Source organism: Cibotium barometz, chromosome 34, assembly GCF_041138505.1.
Source record: "Cibotium barometz isolate CiBa-2024 chromosome 34, ASM4113850v1, whole genome shotgun sequence".
In the NCBI taxonomy this organism is placed as follows: domain Eukaryota; kingdom Viridiplantae; phylum Streptophyta; class Polypodiopsida; order Cyatheales; family Cibotiaceae; genus Cibotium; species Cibotium barometz.
Window position 1 is genome coordinate 3,975,174 of NC_141079.1, and position 6,000 is coordinate 3,981,173.

The following is a 6,000-nucleotide window of genomic DNA, read 5'->3' on the forward strand; positions in this document are numbered from 1 at the left end:
GTCAGCTACATGATCCTCTATGTTGACGTACACCAAATCCACATCACATGCTAGAATCTTCTCCCTCACAAAGTGATAATGCACCTCTATGTGCTTTGTCCTAGCATGATACTACACTGGGTTACTCGTCGCCAACTGTATGCTCTACTCATATTGTTATAATTGTTAAAGAAAATAATTTTTCTCATAATTGTTAAAGAAAATAAGCTCAAGTAATATAGAGAGCATATAAATAATCTCTTAATTATTTTTAATAGCAATTATAAAAATAGAAAAGTATGATTTTAGGATTTTTGAGGAAAGCTATTTTCTTTTAAACCATGTATATAAATGTCATTGGCCAAGAATAAACGCATGTTTTAGGATTTTTGAGAAAAGCTGTTTGCTTTTTAAACCATGTATATAAAGGCCATTAGCCAAGCATAAGCAATTAAAAGCTCCTCAAGTAACATTGGTATTAGTGCTTGTCGCGCCAAGTCTTGGAGAGAATAGAGGATGAAGCTTTTTAAAAGCTTTAATAATGTGGACGTTAGCTTTAAAAAAAGCTTTTAAGCTTTTATTTAAATATGTATAAGCCTTATAAGTGTAAGTCTAGCAGAGGAGCCTTTCAACATGTTGAAGAACTAATAGCAAAGAGAGCTCAATGAGAGAAGCATAGCAAAGTGTTGGGTGGTTACAAGATAAGGGGCACCACTTTTGACAGTTGGGCGCTTTGAAGGTAGCCTTAAAACATGCATCTTCATAACTTAAAGGTCTAGTCTCTCATGGTTATGATTGGAATTTTATGGCATGGTATTTGGAGCACATCATACATATAGTGGGTGATTCAAATGGCAACCCCTTAATTAGAAATCCAAGTTCTTTTAGGGCATGTTTCATTGCATGATAGTTTCGGTTACGTTTGGAATTTTATGGCATGGTATTTGGAGCACATCATACATATTGGGTGATTCAAATGGCACCCCCTTAATTAGAAATCCAGATTCTTTTAGGGCATGTTTCATTGCACGAAAGTTTCGGTGTTTACACTATCTAACTTCCTTGACTGTAACATATATCATACATAAAATGCTTAGTACTTCGGTATCCAAAGTCCAATTATCATTCCAATTTATAAATGAAAAGAACACATTACATAGAGATTAATTTGATTTATTGAAATTTTTAAAGGTGATTATCTATTTTTTATTTTTTATCTCCACTTAATTGTATTAAACAACATGTGATTTTCTATTCAAGATCTTGGAAAATGTGAAGCTCATCATTGAAGATCTAATGATGAGAAGTTAGACAAATATGTTTAGAATGTGGCCATATGATCAATTTATAATTTTAATGGTTGAATCTCTTTCGATCTTTTATAGAAAATTCACTCAGTCTATTAGAGAACCTACATAAGTTTAATAATTTAATTATATAAATTCTATTTTCTTGTGGATCAAAGTAGTTCTCATGATGAATTTAACAAAAAAAAATTGAGTGAATTTGAGTAAGGAAAGCCTATTTTCTAGCCATCTTAAGTAAAATTACCCTCTTTGGTGTTTTACCAAACATGGAGAGTATGCCATTTGTCAAGCAATTGAGCAATGGTAACATAGTCTTAGTCCTACATGTACATACCACATCATATGGAGGAGAGACTACATAAGCATCTTGCCATCTCATCATGCCACCTCAACAAGGTCAACAAGGTTGACTCCCTAAAGCCTACATGACATGCCACATCACATGCATACATGTTATTGTGCCATGTAATGAAGAATGCCCATGTTATCTTGCCATCTCAGCACATTCGACTTGGTTGACTACCTGTGCCTACATGGCATGCTACATCATATACATGCATGGCATTGTCACCTCACCTTTGAGCATGAGGAATGCCCACGTGGAGATTCCATGTCAACAAATATTTGAAAGCCCTCACCATCTCACCATCATTTTCTTTCTTTTTTTTAACTAAAAAAATCAAATCATCATTATTAAATTTTATTTTCTAATAGAATTTTTAGAACATTTGTATGTAAAATATATTAAATAAATAAATATTATTTATAAAATAATATGTTATTATTAATTAAATAATTAAATATAATTTACTAAATAAATGAATACTAATTTTATTATTTAATATAATTTTATATTTAATAAATATAAATTTTATTTAATAAAATTATTTTTAATTAAATAATTGATTAATTTTAAATTCTAAATATTTTAATCTTTGAAAAGATTAGTTAAACCAGTAAAATATCAAATATTATCCATAATCTAGTTCCAACCAATGAAATTCTTACTGGCTTAGTATATATAGCCTTATTTTTTAAGTTACTCCCATTCTTTGGACTTCACTAATTTTGGAGTTGTCTTCATTTTAAGCATATGTTAATCTTGTTCTAGTATTACTTTAATTTTCATTATCTTCAAATTTAAGATTAATCTCTTTGTGCCTACCTCTTAGCATGGGTTCACAAAGTCTTAGGCAATGATTTTATATTCACGTGATCACATTTTTTTTTGTTAATAACATGTGTTAACATGTTATTAACATGTTAACATGTTAACATGTTCCCAAAAAAGCCAGTGGGAGGTTTCCTGGTAACCGGCTGCCGAGATTTTTGCAATACCCGGCGGTCTCGCGCCGGGAATTTTAAAACCCCGACGGGCCCGTCGGGGTCTCATTTAGCCCGACGGGCTACGTTTTTGTATATATATAGGCCCGGGGGGCCCTTTGGGAGTTCATTGCTGATAGTATACACAGGTAATGACAGTTGTGGGGATGTGTGTGCGTGTGTGTGGGTGTGTGTGTTCGTGCGGGCAGCCGCCCATGGTCGCAATGCGCGGCAGGATGTGGGTGGTCCGCCACACGAGGGGTGTGTGTGTGTAAGGCCATTCTTGAGAATGGTGCTTATCGTGGGGCACATAGTCGGTAACGCGGCTGGTTTGTGTCCTATGGTAAGTATGGCACGTCGTAGTGGTACTAGTCGGTAACGCGGCAAGCATAGTATCGTTATGGCGATGTCACCTTCCCTTTCCTTCCCTTTGTCAAATGCGGGCATATGGTCGGGAACGTGGCCAGTGTATGTCCGTATCCTATTCGTATTCCCATAGATTCGGGCGGCATTTTGTCGTTAACGTGGCAAGTTGGTGTCGTCCGCTAGTGCATATATTGTTTTTTGCATATTGCGGCATTTGATCGTTAATGCGGTCGAAAAAATGTCGTAAATTTGCTTGATGCAGCTTGTATTGTTTTTATTGTGTGTGATCCATGCGATACTTGGTTGGTAACGCGGCATGAGTATTTCATGGATCAAAGTTTACATCATATTATCTTTAAGTTTAATTTCATGATGTCGTGACTCATAAAAATGAATATATATATCTCTCTCTCTCTTCCTGCCCCCCTCTCTCTCTCTCTCATGATACACTTCACAACTCTCTCTCTCTCTCTCTCTCTCTCTCTCTCTCTCAATACACTTCACAACTCTCTCTCTCTCTCTCATGATACACTTCACAACTCTCTCTCTCTCTCTCTCTCTCTCTCTCTCTCTCTCTCTCTCTCTCTCTCTCTCTGTGTCACGATAGCTGTGTAGATGAGGAGTTCTTTTTTTTCTCTTAAAATATACATAATCCCTAATAAATTACCTTTTCTCCCTCTATTTTCTTAACAAAGTGTTCTTGTTGCCTTGACACATTAACGGTAGGAGTGTAATGTTTTCTTGCATCTTTCTTTTGAATTTCTTCTCTTATGCGTTTGGCCACTGCAGGTGCAGAGGAGTGGGTATATGACTTTTTCTTCGCTCCGCCTAAAAAGTGTTCTCTTAGTCGAGACGCCCCACCTGATTTTACTGCGTGGCATAGCTTACACTCCCAATCTATGAATCGATCACCGACGTTAATTGCATATTGCCACTCTATCCCAGGTGCCTTTTTTTTCCTACTATTTAGAATTTGGACTCTATTGGAGGTATCACTGGATCCAACATTGTCCTCCATCTCAAATAACCTATTCAAGCAAGCATATAACAATGAATACACAAATGAAAAAACAACAAAGTCACTCACGTATTACAAAACATACATCAGCAGACAAACTACTTCGAAACTATCTTGACAAACACAAAAAATCATCACATAACACAAAACTACTTCGAAACTATCTTGCAAGGTCTGACTACAAAAACAATGAGGCTTGCAATCATAACTATGGACGAAACTCTCCATATATGAATGCTAACATTGGAAATAACAACTATGGTAATGCCCGCAATTAGAGTTTGTATGAAGGTCACGGTCGAAGTTGGGCAATGGACAGAATCAGCATGTCAATTCTAAATCCTAGTGAGCCAGATATTGCGGTCAAAGCAGATGCAGTAGATATGCACGTCGTCCACTTTGATGCTTATGAGAACATACCAGTGGAGGTGAAAGGAGAAGAGATATCATGCCCCCAAAACAAGGACTATCTCCCCAAAAGTTGCATGATGGGTGTCGAGCAATGTTTATAAACATGACAGAACCCCGCCGGGTTTCTTTTGTTTCCCGGCGGGCCCGCCGAGAAACAAAAAAACCCGGTGGGGTTACGAGACTAGTAGGTTTTGGCAGGTCATTGCTCAGGTCATGTGAATATACAATGTGATCACAAGTTTTAATATGTTAATAACAGGTTTTGTTAACGTGATCACGAAATTGTGAAGACGTTAATGAAATCCCTGGTCTTAGGGGTAGAAAAAGTAATAGGCAACGAGATCCCCCTGATCCACCTTATTCATCATGAGGAGTAAGGAAGGGTTCGCATAGAGAATTAGAGGAGAAAAGATCATGATTGCAAATCAAGGGCTTGAGCATTGTAGTGCATGGTGAGTTCGATTGATGAGGCATCATCTCCTCTCCCCACCCATTCTCCATCTCTTCCCCAGGACTCCACTCCACCTTCTCCTCCTCATTCTCCCACAATTCTTGCTCCACACTATTTTGAGCCCTTTAACACTCCTCCCTTGCATGCTCTCCATGTGGACACTCCTATCTTTAGTGTCTCTCCACCTTTTAGCATGCCCTTTGAGTTTGGAACTCCTCTCTTGGGTGTCTCCCATGAGCTAGCCACTCCCATTGGGTGTCTCTCCATCTTTAGGTGCACCCTTTGAGGTTGCCACTCCTTTCTTGGGTGCCTCTCATGAGCTTGCCACCTCTCTTCTACTACTCGGTGCCTCTCCACCCTCAAGTGCGACCCTTGAGTTTTCCCCACCTCTCTTGGGTGACACCTATGAGCTCGCCGCTCCTCTATCTAGTACTCCTCATCGAAGTGGTGCCCATGCGCTTCCTGCCACTCCTCACTTAAGCAACATTAATGACATTGTCACCATGTGTTTGCCACTCCATTCTCCCATGTCACTCAAGAGGCATCTTTCCCTTTCTAGGTTTGGTGTACGAAACCATGCCAATGTTATCTTCAACAAGTACTTTCTCGACCTCAATGTGGCATCACAGTCTAGTGTGCAAGATGCATTGCTATGGCACTCAAGCATGCCACAATGTACCACTTCTTCTCTGCGATTTCAAGCCCACATTCGAGGAGAACTGATGCTAGTGTTGTGCTCAAGTCTTCACACCCTGATATCACCATCGGCCAAACATTCATTCGAGGCTTGCAAGCCTTGATTTGTGTGCTACTCGACACACGTCTTTATAGGTATACCACGTTGGATTTTAGATTTTGTATGATGTCTTTCGAGGCTAATCTGGGCACTGAGCGGTGGTGCCTTCTTATAGCCTGAGGGATTTTCTTCACTTGCTATTATGCCTATGGGCAGAGGATGCCATCTACCATGGGATGGCTTGTGTCATGGGGGGACATGTAACTCGTGTGGAATATTGGCCATGCTTCACTTGTGTGAGGAGGATTCCTCGGGGTGGATGAGGTGGTGACATGGCACTAGTATGAGTATGTGACACATAGGTAGTTGAGGAGATTACAACTATCTACTACTAGAGCACCATTCGGCA